Raw genomic sequence first — 18,803 nt, forward strand, 5'->3', positions numbered from 1 at the left:
TGGGATTCAATAAATATCTGGAATTATGAATCTAATAACTCCTATATATCCATTTTCAATTGTTGATAAAACAAAACCATTTGACGTCCTTTAAGAAATGGAGCTGCCATTCTTACCTGCTCGGGCCTCCATGTAACTCCAGCCTCACTACAATATGGTTGAGTCTCAACCCGCTGTGCGTTTAGGGATAGCAATAAATACTGCCCAACCAGCGACGCCCTCATACCGTAACAGAATAGAAAAAAAGCTAATTCGGCTCTAGCTGGATTACTCTGTGCAGTTCTGCAATTCACAGTACAGCATGGATGTGATCGCACTGGGAACGTTGCAGGAGCGATCCACTGGGATATTGTCTGGGCTGAAGAGTTTCAGTTATGAGTAAAGATTGGACAGACTGGGGTAGTTTGTCACCGAGCAGAGCAGATTGGAGAAGACATGACTGAGATGTACAAAATAATGAGGGATATGGATCAGCTAGACTGAAAGAAGCGTTTCTTATTGATGGAGAGATCGAACACTGGGGCCAAGAGATTTCGGAAAAAGGCAGAAAGGTTTGAGTAGATGTGCGGAAAGGGTCAGAGAGGCGGGAATCGTTCTAACCTTAAAAAAATTGAGATGTTAATTTGTGATGCCAAAACATATAAGATTATGGGCTAAACGATGGAAAACTTGATTCGGGTCGTTAAGCAGTTGCGTTGGACAAGTGCGGCCACAACAGGCTGAAGGGCCTCCTTCGATGTTGTCCTCCTCCACAGTATCGTGGTTAGTGTCCCCTCCTGTCACAGGGCTCAATTCTCCGCTGAGGACATCGTAAAGGTTTTAAACCTGTTGCTCTGTTCCCCAGTGAAGGTTATTAATTCTCGATGGGACATATCACAGCAAGGACAGTGCTGTCTGAATCAGCTGGGGAAGGATTGCAGCTCTTGGGGAGAGACAGTGTCAGTGACAGTGCAAACGCGTAACTGTAGCTTTAGGGTGCAGGACCTGGAGTGTAGGGAGGTTAGGAATATGGCATCAATCTTAAAGGAGGGTGCCTGTAAACAGAAGAGTGGTTTGAAGTGTGTATACTTTAATGCCAGAAGGATACGAAATAAGGTAGGTGAACTCTCAGCGTGGGTTGGTACCTGGGACTTCGATGTTGTGGCTATTACGGAGACGTGGCTAGATCAGGGACAGGATTGGCTGTTGCAGGTTCCAGGGTTTAAATGTTTTAGTAGGGTCAGAGGTGGGGGTAAAAGAGGAGAGGGGTGTGGCTTTGCTTGTCAAAGATAGTATTACAGCGGTGGAAAGGAAGATGGACGAAGATTTGCCATCTGAGGTAGTTTGGGTTGAGGTTAGGAATAGGAGAGGTGAGGTCACCCTGTTAGGAGTCTTTTACAGGCCTCCTAATAGTCCTCGAATCGTTGAAGAAAGGATTGTGAAGATGATTCAGGAGAAGAGTGACAGTAATAGGGTGATTGTTATGGGAGACTTTAACTTTCCTGATATTGATTGGGAAAGCTATAGCTCAAGTTCGTCAGATGGGTCAGTGTTTGTGCAATGTGTGCAGGAGAGTTTCCTGACACAATATGTAGATAAGCCAACAAGAGGTGAGGCCATACTGGATTTGGTTCTGGGTAACGTACCAGGAAAGGTATTAGAACTAGAGGTAGGTGAGCACTTTGGGGACAGTGACCACAATTCGGTGATTTTTACTCTAGTGATGGAGAGGGATAAGTGTGTACTACAGGGCAAGAGTTATAGCTGGGGGCAGGGAAATTATGATGTGTTGAGGCATGACTTAGGATGTGTGGATTGGAAAAGTAGATTCCAAGGCAAGAGCGTAATTGATATGTGGAACTTGTTCAAGGAGCAACTATTGAGTGTCCTTGATAAGTACGTACCTATCAGGCAGGGAGGAAAGGGTCGTGTGAGGGAGCCGTGGTTTAATAAGGAATTGGAATCCCTTGTTAAATGGAAGAGGGCGGCCTTTGTAAAGATGAGGCGTGAAGGTTCAATAGGGGCGATTGAGAGTTATAAGGTAGCCTGGAAGGACCTGAAGAGAGAGCTAAGAGCAGCAAGGAGGGGACATGAAAGGTCCTTAGTTGGTAGGATTAGGGAAAACCCTAAGGCTTTCTATAGGTATGTTAGGAATAAAAGAATGACTAGGGAAGGAATAGGTCCAATCAAGGATAGTAATGGGAAGTTGCGTGTGGAGGCTGAAGAGATTGGGGAGGCACTGAATGAATACTTTTCGTCAGTATTCACTCAGGAACAGGACATTGTTATCGATATGAATACTGAGGCACGAATAAGTAGAATGGATGGCTTTGAGATATGTAGAGAAGAGGTGTTGGAAATTCTGGCAAGGGTGAAAATAGATAAGTCCCCTGGGCCTGATGGCATTTATCCTAGGATTCTCTGGGAAGCAAGGGAGGAGATTGCAGAGCCATTGGCCTTGATTTTTGTGTCCTCTTTGTCTACAGGAGTAGTGCCAGAGGACTGGAGGCTAGCAAACGTGGTTCCCTTGTTCAAGAAGGGGAGTAGGGATAATCCTAGTAACTATAGGCCAGTGAGTCTCACTTCTGTTGTGGGCAAAGTCTTAGAGAGAATTGTAAGGGATAGGATTTATGCACATCTGGATAAGAATGATGTGATCAAGGATAGTCAGCATGGTTTTGTGAAGGGCAGGTCGTGCCTCACAAACCTTATTGAATTCTTTGAGAAGGTGACTAAGGAGGTAGATGAGGGGAAAGCGGTAGATGTGGTATATATGGATTTTAGTAAGGCGTTTGATAAGGTCCCCCATGGTAGGCTACTGCAGAAAATACAGAGATATGGCATTGAGGGTGAGTTGGAGGTTTGGCTTAGGAATTGGCTGGCTGGAAGAAGACAGAGGGTAGTAGTTGATGGCAAAGGGTCATCTTGGAGTGCCGTCACTAGTGGTGTTCCGCAAGGATCTGTTTTGGGACCATTGCTGTTTGTCATTTTTATAAATGACCTGGAGGAAGGGTTAGAAGGTTGGGTGAGCAAGTTTGCGGATGATACGAAAGTTGGAGGAGTTGTAGACAGTGAGGAAGGATGTGGCAGGTTACAGCGGGATATAGAGAAGCTGCAGAGCTGGGCAGAAAGGTGGCAAATGGAGATCAATGTAGGTAAGTGTGAGGTGATTCACTTTGGTAAGAGTAATAAAAAGATGGATTACTGGGCTAATGGTAGACTACTTGGTAGTGTGGAAGAGCAGAGGGATCTTGGTGTCCATGTACACAGATCTCTGAAAGTTGCCACCCAGGTAAATAGTGCAGTGAAGAAGGCATATGGCGTACTGGCCTTTATTGGTAGAGGAACTGAGTTCCGGAATCCTGAGGTCATGCTGCAGTTGTATAAGACTCTGGTGCGGCCGCATCTGGAATATTGTGTGCAGTTTTGGTCGCCATACTATAGGAAGGATGTGGAGGCACTGGAATGGGTGCAGAGGAAGTTTACCAGGATGTTGCCTGGTATGGTAGGAAGATCCTATGAGGAAAGGCTGACGCACTTGGGGTTGTTTTCATTGGAGAAAAGAAAGTTTAGGGGTGACTTGATAGAGGTGTACAAGATGATTAGGGGGTTAGATAGGGTTGACAGTGAGAACCTTTTTCCACGTATGGAGTCAGCTTTAAATTAAGGGGGGGTAGATATAGGACTGATGTTAGGGGTAGGTTCTTCACTCAGCGAGTCGTAAGCTCATGGAATGCCCTGCCAGTAGCAGTCGTGGACTCTCCCTCTTTATGGGTATTTAAGCGGGCATTGGATAGGTATATGGAGGATAGTGGGTTAGTGTAGGTTAGGTGGGCTTTGATCGGCGCAACATCGAGGGCCGAAGGGCCTGTACTGCGCTGTATTCTTCTATGTTCTATGTTCTATGTTCAGCAAACTGCACATTGTGTTTGTGTTGGAATGAAAACCATTATATAGAGTTGTTTCTGACTGATGTGTTTATTTAAAGCAGGAATCTTAGGAAGAAAACAGAGTAAACCCATTCAGATCTGAGGGCAGAAACATTTCCAGCAGCACTAATGAGGTTGTACAGCGTAACACCGCATTTGGATGCATTAAATTCGGGTTGGTGAGCGCAGCTTGCTTTCACTAGGCGGAGTTACCAGTGTGTTACACGTGATACAGAGAGTGTTCAATGTGATGGCACACTACAGTGGTTCGCACTGCTCTTAAGTCTGTAGGTTAGGTGGATTGGCCATGTTAAATTGCGCTGATGTGTCCAGGGAGCGAATTCAGTAAGTTAAGTGAATTAACCATGGGTAACGCAGTGATAAGGTCAGCAGTCACACGATGCCAGGTTTTATTGCAGCAGGTTTATTTGAAATCACAAGCCAGAGGCCTGCGGTGTTAGAGAAGGGAGCTAGGGCTGGTTGAGATGCTGTTCAGAGTGTTCCTCCAGACTCGATTGGCTGAATTGTACTTTCTGCATTGTAGGGAATCTGTGATTCTATCAGAGAGGACACTGTCAGCGTTTACTGGGGTGCTAAGACATTAGAGATGATGCTGACGGCGTTTAGTGGGGATGGCATTTTAGTTATTTGTGTTTTGGAAAATTTGAAACTGAACCAAGGAAAACCGAATGCAAATTTTCCAGGGTATGTGAGGTTTGGAGAGAGTAAATAGGTAGTAAATTCACTCTTTCAAGTTCGTAAATTTCTGAACGTCACGCTTTCAAAACCATTGATGTAGGACAAAGAAATAATGGGAGCAGAATTTCTGTCACTCAGAGAATCCGTTTCCAAAATATTTGGAAACACATTTAGAGACACACAAGCAGTGAGTTTCACCAGGAGAGAGACAGCCTGTGGCCAGGTAAAAGTGTAAAAGTGGGGTGTGGGGGTTGGAGGGTGCGAGGAAACAATGTCTAATTTGGATGCCTTCAGATGTAAAGAAATATCCCTGCTTTAATCCCATTGCTTAAAGATGGGAGGACAATCGCCATGATGTTAGGTTCATTTGATTCCCACTGAAATCTGCCAAAGTAACTGAGCATCAAAACTGGCATCTTGTTTTATAGTTTAACCTTCTGTTTTTCTCAGCAGTATTTTCTTTAAACGGAAAGAAATTAGGAGCAAAATTGAATACAACGTTAAACATTCCAATCATATAAATCCAATTCACTTCCGATCATTGCAATGAACAGAGTGAAGTTGCAGCAAAATTAATAAAATGAAACGAACAAAACTGCATTTCCGGGAATTTTACCCAGTTCAGGTTCAGCCATATGAGAAAGACCATTGAGCAAAAACATCACCTTCACTTCTCTCTGCATATACACTTCTTCACGTGAGAGAGAAACTGTCTGAAGAAATTATGCGTCCAGACTAAACGTGCGTGTGAATATGACGGGAATTTCATGTTTGCTGGTTCATTCTGAGATAGTTCCGACTCGGAATAAATCAAGGACGAGGTATTCCTTCCAAGGACGAGGTCAAATCATTGGATTTTGCTGATATTATTATTCCACTGAGAGCAGAAACATAATGGCGTGGATTCGATTCCGCTCAGGGAATTTCATACCCCCTAGGTGCACCATGTGTAATCTTGATGTGGTCATATGTGAGCCCCTTTTCCATAGATTTAAGTGGCCCAGAGATTAACGCGACGGGTTGCTCTTTCATTGCGCATGTGTGGATTTGATTCCGACTCTGGCTGTTACTTCTATCTAACGCAGCTATGGTTTCCCTTTGTGCCTCGCATCTTTAGTATACATTGGATGGAGAATCTTGCTCTTGCCCTTCATTGCACCGGAGATTTGTGATAAATCGATACCTCATCAAAGTCGAAATAAAGCAATTTGATTCTGTTGTAAGTTACATTGGGATAATGAAAAGGAGTGCAACATTTCTTTCCTCCTTTCATTCCATCTTGACTTTCTATGAATTTACATCGAATGGAAGTGAAACAAATAAGGAGAGATTGGGTGCAATAGTTTATCCAGTGGGATTGTGAATTTCCACACAAATTTCTGATCAGTATTTCAAACAGTCAGTTGGAATTGGAACCACAGAAAACTTTTCCAATGAAACGAACCTTTCATTCTTTCACAACCTTTCGCTGTGTGAATCATACCGCGATCCATCATCCAGCATGACGCCAAGTTGGCAAAAATATAAGATCCACCAATTTTCTTTAGCAATCACAGCTTCTGCACATACCCATCTGCGTTGTGCCCAGTGCCATTTGTTGTCTCCAGGCCACAGCCCATTTCTTGTTCATGAGCTTATGAGCCTAGTTCCTGATCTGTCTGATCAGTTTGGAAACATTTCCTATCACTTCATCCCATCCCCTCAGAATTCTAAATTTATCAATAAAGTAAGGCTTTAGACCAAATGATGTAAGATTGGAAGTGGGCCATTCAGCCCATCGAATCTGCTCCACCACTCAATGAACTCATGGCTGATCTGATAATCCTCAACTCCATTCTCCTGCATTACATCGATAATGCTTCATCGTCTTTCTGGTTAAATATCTATTTGTCACAGTTTGAAAATACACAACAATTCAGCCTCATCAACAGTTTTGGTAAGGAGTTCCACCGATTCACTGGCCCCTGAGCAAAGAAATTACTCCCCATTTCTGAATTAAATTGGCAATATCTAATTCTGAGTTCATGTCCTCTGGTGCTCTCCTCATACCAGAGAGTAAACCACCTGCCAGTAGCTACCCTGTCAAGATCCCATGAATATTGAACGTGTATAAATGTTATTATGTGATTATAGAGCTGCACTCCGCCTCCTTTGTTTCAAGGAGAATAATCCCAGCCTAACCAATCATTCCACGAAGGTCCATTTTCTCCAGTGTTGACAACATGTTCATTAATCTCTGCTGTCCCCTGCAGCGTCCTTACATATTATTAAGGCAGGTGGAGACATTTATGCGAAGAAACGGTTGAAATTTCAAACACAGACGGGAATTGGAACTTGAAATCAGACAGCGACTGGAATCAGATTTGTCCACACAAGGACGAAATAGAGTAATGATAAGTCTGACAAATGAGGATCTAATCATATCCCACTGACATTCAATGGCTTTACTGTAACCAAATTATCCCGTGTAATTGTCCACAGAGCTAGTATTTAGAAAAATAAACAGATAGAAACTGGCTATATAAACAATTTGACAACAAAAACATGTCCTTTGGTAGACATTTTTTGATTGTAAACTCAACTTGTGTCTCCGGGAATCCTACACTGTTTGCAAGGCATAAATCAGACGTGGAACACAACTCTCTCTATTTACCTCGATGGGTGTAACTTCAGTAACACTTAAGGAACTGGACACGGTCCACGACAATGCAGTCTCTTGATTGTACCCTCTTCAATACCTGCAATATTCATTCTCTTCACCGCTTAGGCACAATTACAACAGAGTGCACCAACTACAGGATGCAGTGGAATAAGTCATGTGGGAATATTTGACAGAACCTTCAAAGCTCAACAGCAGTACTGACTATAAGGACAAGGTTGGAAAATGCAACGAAACGCCACCATTTGCAAGCTCCCCTCCAAGGCCCATAGCACTCTGACTTGGGAAGGAATCAGTGATAAACTCATTGGTGAAACAGTCTTGATGGGCAAAGTTGCATACTTCAGCCTTCCATGTTTTATCTTGCACTTTAAAAAAATGTTTATGTGGTCACCTGACTTGTGCTCAGTCCTTTTGCTGTTCCCTATACTGGTAGTTGCTAAGGTGGTCAACACTAGAAAATATCCGAAAGCCCTCTCAATCAACTGATTCCCTTCAAGATTAGAGTGGTGTTGGAGAAGGACAGCAGTTCTGGCAGCATCTGAGGAGCACGAAAAATGAACATTTCAGGCAAAAGCCCTTCATCAGGAATGACACTGGGAGCATATTGGATGGAGAGATAAATGGGAGTGGGGCGGGGCTGGGGAGAAGGTAGCTGAGAGTGCAGTAAGTGGATGGAGGTGGGGGGTGAACATGATATTTCAGAGAAGAAGGTGTAGTGGATAGGTGGGAATGAAGATGCACAGGTGTGACAGGTTAGGAGGACGGTGATGAGCTGGAAGGTGGGAACTGGGATAAGGTAGGGGAGGGTAAATGAGGAAACTGGTGAAGTCCCAATTGATGCCATAGGGTTGAAGGGTCCCAAGGCAGAAGATGAGGCTTTCTTCAACCTAGCATTGGGTGGTGAGGCAGTGGCAATGGAGGAGGCCCAAGACCTTCATGTCCTCAGGAGAGTGGGAGGGGGAGATGAAATGTTTGGCCATGAGGGCACTGGGGTTGATTCTTGTGGGTGTCCTGGAGATATTCTCTGAAGTGCTCTGTGAGAAGACAGCCGGGTCTCCCCAATTTAGAGTGGACCGCATCGGAAGCAACAGACACAAGAAATGACATGTGTGGTAGTGCAGGTGAAACTTTGATGGATGTGCAAGCCTCCATTGGAGCCTTGGACAGAGATGAGAGGGTAAATGTGGGAGCAGGTTTTGCAATTCCTGCAGTGGCAGAGGAAGGTGCTGGGAGGGAAGGGTGGGACATTGGAGGGCGTGGACTTGACTAGGTAGTCACAGAGCGAATGGTCTTGGCGGAAAGTGGATAGGGCTGGGGTGGAGAACCGATCCCTGGTGGTGGGATCCGTTTCAAGATGGCGAAACTGTCAGCGGATGATGTGATTTGCAGAGGTTGGTGGGATAGAAGATGAGGATCCTGGGGGTTCTGTTTTTGTTATTTCATCGATGTTGCGAAACAAAGTCCTACGGTGACTTGATTCGTCGTTATTTGGTTTTCTGGCCAATGGGAAAATCGTTCCAATGAATTTCAATGTCATATGTTATTGAATTTCTCCCATTTCCTTCATCTCCGTCCTCGAGACTGTGATTGGTGAAATTCACTTTTTATGGCCCATTCTTATTATGTTCTTTCTTTCTCTCTTTTCAGCATTGTCTGGGAAGTGGAGGTGCGCTAAGGCTCCAGTATTTTTGAAAGAGTAATTTGGAATTGCCCTGCTGTTAGTTGTGAGATTAGTTTATGGCTCATGCCCTCGGACTGTCTCACATTTAGCATTCATGCTCGCTGTGTCTGAAAATGCATTTGGTTTGCCAGTTTTGTTTGTGTTACGTGTTAAATGCTTTCTGTTTTGTGATTCGCTCAATACGTTACGAATTAACAGCGTTTCTGAGGTAACTTCCAGATACAAAATTCCTCAACTGAGAATCTGGGAAAATTTCACGGAATATGGTCAGTCGGAGCAAAAGTAAGGAAGTCGTTCGTTTCTGCAGTGTTTCACAATACTACCTTTCCCGCGAGCACTCGAACAGACTAAACGATTGTGCCACAGACTGCGACGGCAAGCTCTGCTAAAAAGTAATCCTTTAAAGCCGGCGTAAGCAACACAACATTATTGGGGTACACGGCATGGAAACAGATACTTCGGTGTATCTCGTCCATGCTCACCACATAGCCAAAATTAAACAATTCCCATTAAACAACGAGCGATTGGAAACAGAAAGGTGAAAGGTAGAATGGCTTCAACTCTCAGTGCAGGGGGGCATGCTGGGGCTTGTTTCTGTAGTGTTGTGGTCATTACGTTCACCTTACACGCGAAAAGTCCCCAGTTCAAAGCTGGGCGGAAACTGCTTTGCTCTTCAACTGCAGCCTTTTACATGGATAAGAACTGAGCTTTCTTGCTTGCTTGCCCATCTGCAAACCTGCCTTCGAATTTGCTTGAACAAATCTGCTCTCGTCGTGAAATGTAATGCAATTCCATTTAATTACAGTGCAAAGCATTGTAAAGTTTTCCTCCAACCTGGTTCTGATCAAATGCCATTCTGTTTGAGAGTGTAGTTACCGCCTTCTGATCCTTCCATGAAAATCAGTAACCCATTTGCATTCCTTGCGCAGGCGGCCCGGTTCAAAGACAGGGAAGAAACTGATGCGCTGGTGTCAGAGTGCGCCATGGATTCCTTAACTTGTCTGTCAAATATACCCCAAAGTCGTCTCTGAAAGGGCTCATTTGGAAGCTGTCTGTCGTTATTCAACGTGCGACAATTGGCACCAGAGGTCCTGAATCATGTTTTGGAGCAGTTCGCACGTTAGTGGCTCATTCAGTCAGCAACAGCAATGAAAGAACATACACTCTCAGAGGAACCTCTGGACTGTGCTTTCATAGCGTCGCTAGTATTAAGGTGCGCCCAAGATCTAAGCCACGTTGGAACTGAAACGGAGGAATCGACAGAGAGGCTACACAATGACAGCGCATCCATTTGGTTTTCTTTAAATCACTGACAAGCAGGAAAATGTAAATGGGGAGGGCGAGTGGGGAAGTGAGGCAGTTGAAGCTCTGGTGAAATTCCTTCTTTGTGATTCACTCTGCAACCAGAGACGTGAAGGTGACTCAGGCGTGAGAGCTCTTCACATCGAGAACAAAAAGCACTCAAGGGCAGTTAGCACCTCTTCCGGAGTGGGGGTGGGGTGAGGTAATTACTTTTTGACTTCTGTTACTATGTTCAAAAACTGCCTTTTAGATTGAGGTGAACAGAAACTGCATTTCTAATAAGCACCATGGTATTTAGCAAAATTTATTGAGTCGCTTCTCGTCGATTCCCACACAGGTTTCCAACTCAGTTGGTATCCATGTGGCTCATATCCAGATGTGAACATCTCTGCAGCAAATTGCATGGTCAAGGTAAAAGGCACGGAAAGTGTCATCTCGAACTGGCTCCGAGGTCAGAGCATCCTCACAATGTGAACTGTCGTTCTCGGATTGTAATGCTACCTCCACTTTTAAGGTGGAGAACATTCTTTGGGACTCTTATTCTGCAAAACAAGACACAGTGACTGAACTATGCTGCACGGTATGATGTGGAACACCGCCTGCTCAGCTTTGTGCATTTTCCCTGTAGCCCGGTGTGTTTCATGTTCCATGTAAACGTGAAAGTCGTCCTGTTTCGAGCAATGGGTGAAATCATTTAGCAATGCAAGAATCGAAATTGCAGTAATGTCAAGCAACTCATGGTTATTTGACCAAATCATCACCGAACATATATTCTCACGGATTCACAGATACATTTGCAGCTGAAAAGAGTCTGAGAAGATAGACTCAGCTTACCATTGATTTTTGTCTGGATTGATGGGCTATCATTATGTGCTGCGAAATTGATATTGTAGACGGGCACATCCCAGCAGCTTGCGAGTCAGAGAGGGATCATGGAACTCTTTTCTGCCTCCCGCGCGGAAAATCGCCAGCGGCTCTACTGTAGCTTTATGTTCCAGGCAAGTCGAGTTTTTACTGGAACCGAATGGAGACTGTTATTTCATCGATGTTGCGAAACAAAGTCCTCCGGTGACTCGACCCGTCGTTATTTGGTTTTCTGGCCAATGGGAAAATCGTTCCAATGAATTTCGATGTCATATGTTGTTGAATTTCTCTCATTTCCCTCCTGGAGACATCGGAAGGGAAAGGTAATCTCATCGAGACTGTGATTGGTGAAATTCACTTTTTATGGCCCATTCTTATTATGTTCTTTCTTTCTCTCTTTTCGGCATTGTCTGGGAAGTCGTGGTGCACTAATGCTGCAGTATTTTTGAAAGAGTAGTTTGGAATTGCCCTGTTGTTAGTTGTGAGATTACTTTATAACTCACAGTCCATCTCTAGCTTATAGCCAATAGGAAGTTCGGTCCCAACTTGGGAACGTCGTCTGGATGTGAATGTGAATGAAAAGAGAAATCGCTTGAGAAACTCAGCAGGTTTGGCAGATTCTGCGGAGTTAAAGCAGAGTTAACGTTTCAGATCCAGTAATCCTTCATCGTAACTGATAGGAGCGAGGAAAAGGTGCAAATGGCTGTGGGGAGGGGGTGGGGGGGGGGGGAGGGTGAGGAGGGTGAGGCATCTTACTGCTACAATAGGTGGAGATGGAGCCCAGAAAGAAACAGAAGAGCAGTCAGACAGATAAAGGGGACCGATAATTGTGAGGCAGGGAGAAAGGAAAAGCTGATCACGGGGTGACAGATGAAAATGGAGTTGACTGTGCCTCCATTTTGACAGAGCGGCGAGGAGAGAAGGTGGAGTGAAGCAAGGGCCACTGGGAAGGTAAGGGCTTCATTTATATTTGGGCATTGGTTGTACCCGAGATACTACACGTGTATTATCTCCCTCCCGCACACACCCCCACCTTGAACTGGAAGAAAATGATTCTGTAAGATAAAGCTTTTATTTTTCTTTATCTTTCTTTTTCATATATTCAAGTGCATTGGTTGAGTTTATTTAGTTGATATAAAGCTAAGCCTACATTGGCAGGGGACCTCAGACCCATGCCCTGTGCCTCTTGCTTGATGTGGGAGCTCAGAGACGTGTCTGACGTTCCTGACCCTTACACGTACAAGAAGTGTGTCCAGCTGCAGCTCTTGTTTGACGGTATAACGGCTCTGGAGCTGCGGATGGACTCACTGTGGAGCATCCGCGATGCTGGGGAGGCCGTGGATAGCACGTTTAGTGAACTGGTCACACGCAGGTTAGGATTGCTGAGGGAGACAGTGAACAGGTGACCAAAAGGCAGAGAAAGAGCAGGAAGGCAGTGCCCTGAGCTCATCTCCCTCCAAAGCAGGTATACTGTTTTGGAAACTATAGATGGCTGACCAGGCAGTTGCCAGGATCACGGCACCGTGGTGGGCACTGCTGTTCAGAATGGCGGGAAAAAGACTCACAGGGCCATAGTCACAGGGGATTCTATTGTGAGAGGACTAGATTGGCGGTTCTGTGGCCATAAACGGGACTCCTGGATGGTATGTTGCCTCCCAGGTGCTCGGGTCAGGGATGTCACCGATCAGCTGCAGAGCATTCTAAAAGGGGAGGGTGAACAGCCAGGTGTCTTGGTGCATACAAGCACCAATGATATAAGTAAAAAACAAGATGAGGTCCCAAAAGCAGAATTCAGGGAGCTAGGAGAGAAGTTAAAGAGAAGGACCTCAAAGGTAGTGACCTCGGGATTACTATCAGTGCTACGTAGAAATGAAAAAAATAGGCAGGATGAACACGTGGCTGGAGGGATGGTGTAGGAAGGAGGGGTTCAGATTTGTTGGACATTGGGACCGGTTCCGGGGAAGGTGGGACTATTACAAAATGGACGGGTCTACGTCTGAACCAGACTGGAACCAATGTTCTTGGGAGAGGTTTTGCTACTGCTATTGGGGAGATTTTAAACTAATGTGGAAGGGGGCTGGGAACCAGAAGGGAAAACAAGTAGGCAACAAGGTGGAGACTGGAGATGATAAGAATAATGAAGATAACATTAATAAAGGGAAGAGTAGGCAGAGACCAGATGAATGCAAAAAAAAAACTGGTGGCCTGAAATGCATCTACTTTAATGCAAGGAGTATAGTGTATAAGGCAGATGAACTTAAGGGCTTGGATTGGAGCCTGGGAGTATGACGTTATTGTGATCACAGAGACTTGTTTGAAGGAAGGGCATCATTGGCATGTTCCAGGATATAGATGCTTCAGACAAGACAGTGAGGGAAGGCAAAGTGGGGGTGGGGTGGAGTTGCATTGTTGATCAGGGATGATACCACGGCTGTGCTAAAGGAGGACATTATGGAGGGCTTGAGTAGTGAGGCAAGACGGGTGGAGCTGAGAAATAAGAAGGGTGCAGTTACATTGTTGGGGCTATATTACAGGCCTCCCAACAGTGAGCATGTGGTAGAAAACAAATAGGTAAACAGATTATGGAAAGATATAGAGGCAATAGGGTAGTAGTGATGGGAGATTTTAATTTTCCCAACATTGACTGGGATACACTTAGCGTCAGAGGTCTGGATGGCGTAGAACTTGTACAAAGCATCCAGGAGAGTTTTCTAGAGCAGTATGTCAATAGTCCAATGAGGGAAGGGGTCATATTGGACCTGGTACTGGGCAACAAGCCAGGCCAGGTGGTAGAAGTTGTGGTGGGGGATTTCTTTGCGAACAGTGACCGCAATTCTGTAAGTTTTAGAATACTCGTAGATAAAGATGAGAGTGGTCCTAAGGGATGAGTACTAAACTGGGCCAAGGCCAATTTTATCAAAATTAGGCAGGAGCTGGGAAATATGGATTGGACACAGCTATTTGAAGAGAAGCCCACATTTGAGATGTGGAAGGCTTTCAAAGAGAGGTTAAAGATAGTGCAGGATAGACATGTCCTGTTGAAGGCAAAGGATAGGAAGGGCAAGATTGGTGAACCGTGGATGACAGGAGAAATTGTACGACTAGCCAAGAGGAAAAGAGAAACATACATAAGGTCTAGGCAGCTGAGAACAGAACGAGCCCTGGAAGAATATCGGAAGAGTACGGCCAGTCTTAAACGAGGAATCAAGCGGGATAACAGTTGTCATGAAATAGCTTTAGCAAGCAGAATTAAGGAGAATACCAAAGCATTTTATTCTTATATGAAAAGCAAGTGGGTAACTAGAGAAAGGATTGATGCACTAAAAGATAATGAAGGAAGGCTATGTGTCGAATCTGAGAGACTGGGTGAGATTCTGAATGATTACTTTACATCAGTGTTCACTGAGAAGAGGGACATGATGAATGTTGAGATTAGAGATAGAAGTTTGATTAGTCAGGATCATGTTGACATAAGTAGGGAAGATGTGTTGGGTCGGCTAGAGGTTAGTAAGGTGGACAAATCCCCAGGACCCGATGGGATTTATCCCACGTTGCTGAGGGAGGTGAGCCAGGGAATATCTGGGGCCTGACAGATATCTTTGTAGCATCCTTAAACACAGGTGAGGTGCCAGAGGACTGGAAGATTGCTCACGTTGTCCTCCTGTACAAGAAAGGTAGAAGGGATATTCCAGGTAACTACAGACCAGTGAGCCTGACATCAGTGGTGGGAACGTTGCTGGAGAAGATGCTAAGGGATAGGATCTATTTATGTTTAGAAAAGAATACGCTTATCAGTGATAGGCAACATGTTTTTGTGCGATAGATGTCATTAGATGAAGGGAGGGCTGTTGATGTCATATACATGGAGTTTAGTGAGGCATTTGATAAGGTTTCTCATGGTAAACTAATAGAGAAAGTGAAGTCACATGGTGTGCAGGGTGTTCTTGCTCGGTGGATAAAGGACTGCTTGAGCAACAGGAGACAGAGAGTAGTAGTTGAAGGGAGTTTCCCGAAATGGAGAAATATGACCAGTGGTGTTCCACAGAGGTCAGTGTTGGGGCCACTGTTGTTTATAATATACATAAATGATCTGGAAGAGGGCACTGTTGGTATGATCAGCAAGTTTGCAGATGGCACGAAGATTGTTGAAGTAGCAGAAAGCATAAGCGAATGTCAAAGAATACAGGAGAATATAGACAGACTGCAGAGTTGGGCGGAAAAGTGGCAGATGGAGTTCAATCCAGAGGTGATGCATTTAGGCAAGACAAATTCTAGAGCGAATTATACCACGAATGGAAGAGCCTTAAGAAAAGTTGATGAGCAGAGAGATCTGAGAGTGCAGGTCCATTGTACCCTGAAGGTTGCTGCACAGGTGGATAGAGTGGTCAAGAAGGCATATGGTATGTTTGCCTTCATCGGACGGGGTATTGAGTATAAGAACTGGCAAGTCATGTTAAAATTGTACAAGACATTGGTTCGGCCACATTTAGAATACTGTGTACAGTTCTGGGCGCCACGTTACCAAAAGGATGTGGATGCTTTGGAGAGGGTGTAGAGAAGGTTTACGAGGATGTTGCCTGATATGGAAGGTGTTAGCTATGAAGGGAGGTTGAGTAGGTTAGGTTTATTTTCATTAGAAAAAAGGAGATGGGGGGGATGCTGATTGACGTTTACAAATTCATGAAGGATATAGATAGGGTGGATAGAGATAAGCTTTTACCCAGGGTGAAGGATTCAATAATAAGAGGCCGTGCTTAAAAGGTGAGAGGTGAAAAGTTTAATGGGGATACACATGGCAAGTACCTCACACAAAGGGTGGTGGGTGTCTGGAATGCATTGCCAGCAGAGATGGCAGAGACAGGCATGGTAGATTCATTTAAGATGCATCTGGACAGATGCATGAGTTAGTGGGGAGCAGAGGGATACAGATGCTTATCAATTGGGCGACAGGTTTAAAGAGTAGATTTGTATTGGCTCAGGCTTGCAGGGCCTGTAAATTTTCTTTGTTTTTTGACTATGAAATGTGTCTGGAAGATGTTAAAAATCAGGTTATAGTCCAACAGAATTGTTTGGAAGCACTAGCTTTTGAAGTGCTGTTCCTTTATCACAACCACCTGATCAGGAACAGTGCTTCGAAAGCTAGTGCTTCCAAATAAACCTATTGGACTATAAACTGGTGTTATGTGATTTTTAATTTTGTCCACCCCACCCTAAACCAACATCGGCACCTCCAAATCATGTCTGCAGGATGAGACACAAGAGAGAGTGCAGATTTTCAAATCCATGGCGACTTCCATCCAACGAAATAACAAACCTCAAGATTAAGATCAAATATCTTTTTGAAAGCTAAAGAGGAGTATTGGGCACCATGGCCACATGCTGAGCATTGTTCACATCTCTGCAAGCTCTGGAGATGTTGGTGGAATTGAGGGCAATGATGATGTGAAGCAGGGCATCATCTCTCCAAAGTTAAAAATCACACAACACCAGGTTATAGTCCAACAGGTTTAATTGGAAGCACTAGCTTTCAGAGCGACGCTCCTTCATAAGGTGATGAAGGCAATCCCCTGATGAAGGAGCGTCGCTCTGAAAGCTAGTGCGCTTCCAATTAAACCTGTTGGACTATAATCTGGTGTTGTGTGATTTTTAACTTTGTACACCCCAGTCCAACACCGGCATCTCCAAATCATAACTATCATCTCTCCACAATGCCTTACCCTCTAATCCTCACTATCAAACTTCTTTCCCACCCTACTCTCTCACAGGGAGCTCCACTTCAATCAATCTCTCTCCAACTCAATTTCTGACCCGTCTTCCTCCCAGTCACATGCATTGTCTCTGGGCTCTCCTCAAACTGTTGCACATCAGTCCTACACTGAACAATTTTTACCACCCTTAATGCTTTTCAAAAGGCCTAGGTCCGAGGAGAAGGGTGATATTTGGGATAGTTTCTGTCCCTCATTAAGTACCTTCTGTTTATCTCACCGGTTTCAATAAGCCCGAAACTTTCTCAGAATAAATCTTTCGAGCATTACTCCCCAGTTACCCCCAAATTCTCAGTCAGTGCAAGAGGAAGAATTTTACACTAACCTTTTTTAGGGCAGCATGGTGACTCAGTGGTCAGCACTGCTGCCTCACAGCACCAGGTCCCAGGTTCGATTCCAGCCTCGGGCGACTGTGTGGAGTTTGCACATTCTCCCAGTGTCTGTGTGGGTTTACTTCGGGTGCTCCGGTTTCCTCTCACAGTCCAAAGATGTGCGGGTCAGATGAATTGGCCATGCTAAATTGCCTGTAGTGTTCTGTGCATTAGTCAGAGGGAAATGGGTCTGGGTGGGTTACTCTCCGGAGGGTCGGTGTGGACTGGTTGGGCCGAAGGGCCTGTTTCCACACTTTAGGGAATCTAATCTAATATCTAAAAAAAACCTTTCAAACTTCCCCATCTTCTGCCTGATCAGATTGTTGATGGTGTTTTCAAAGCTTTGTTTTCTCTTTGTCAAGTCCAGCAGTTTTGATCGTCTCTCTGATCACATTCACTCCCAGACAGATCAGCCCGAGACAGGGTCAGTGCAGTGACCTAGCCTTCCCTGTGTTTCCTGACACAGCCTCGTGTCTCAGTTGAAGCCAGTTCACAAACCAGTTGTGATGTCAGAACTTTCTCTGTGATGTACACGGTGAGGTCACACTTGTTCTGTGAGGTCACACTTTGACCTGTCCAGTTCAAGTGGCCTCACTGCGATCAAACAGGGAATCCTCACCTTTCTCAGGTTACAATGTGTTCAAATTCCAGAATATACAAAGCAGTTCTAGACATAGACATTAGGGTGTACGGGTGATGCTCAATGACACGGAGTCAGAGATACACAGATACAGATTGAGACTGCCCAGGAGACATCTCAGAGCTGACTCTGAGACACACACGATCTGTACAGCAGCAGCTGGGGATGAATCATTCTTTGTTCCCTGCAGTGTACTGGGCATGCTCAGTGAAGAAACCCAAAACAGCTGACTGATGATGGAGCAGTTTGAAGGGAGATGGAGGGGTGAGACCAGGGAGGGTATGGGTCTGGGCCCACTATACAGAGAGGTGTGAGTTTCACTCCTTGTCTGTCATATCCTCTTGCTTCACTGTCTACATCAGTCTGCAGCCTTGTCCACTGTGGCATTTCAAAATATCATCCATACAATTCCGAATTGTCTTCAGGGTTCACACCTCTACCACTCATTTAGGCTGTGCTTGCCAGACACCCACGTTACTTGCTTTCTCTTATCCTCCAGCCATTTAGTTGTTGACACTCTACTCCTCCTTCAACTAAAGGGTTCAGTTTCCTTCACTTAAATCTATGCCCCGGTCCTTAATCCCCCCATCCATGGGAAATGTTCTCTTCCTGTATACCCTTCGCCCATCATAGTTTTATACGTCTCAGTCATGTCTTCTCTCTATCAACTCTGCTTTAATGAAAACAATCCCAGCCTGTCCAAACTCTCTTCAGAACTAAAAGTCTCCAAGCCCAGGGAACATCCTTGTGAATCTCCTCTGCACCCTCTCCAATGCACTCACATCCAATCTAGAATGTACAGAACTCTGTTGGCCAATATTTCAAGTGAGTTTGAGAATGGTCAGTTCGAACCTTAGACATCGCTGGTAGCATCATGGACAGTTCTAGAGTGTTCTGTTCTGGATGGAATT

General features: G+C 44.8%; 1 long non-coding RNA gene across 1 annotated transcript in view; it reads left to right on the top strand.

The window, feature by feature from the left end:
- Positions 1-9,644: 9,644 nt before the first annotated feature.
- Positions 9,645-18,803, top strand: part of LOC140481964 (uncharacterized) — a 32,510-nt gene continuing 23,351 nt past the window's right edge. The window contains exon 1 of the long non-coding RNA XR_011961639.1: positions 9,645-11,439. This is a non-coding gene — a long non-coding RNA (uncharacterized lncRNA). The remainder of the gene's footprint in view (positions 11,440-18,803) is intronic.

The sequence above is a fragment of the Chiloscyllium punctatum genome, chromosome 10, assembly GCF_047496795.1.
Source record: "Chiloscyllium punctatum isolate Juve2018m chromosome 10, sChiPun1.3, whole genome shotgun sequence".
Classification (NCBI taxonomy): Eukaryota; Metazoa; Chordata; class Chondrichthyes; order Orectolobiformes; family Hemiscylliidae; genus Chiloscyllium; species Chiloscyllium punctatum.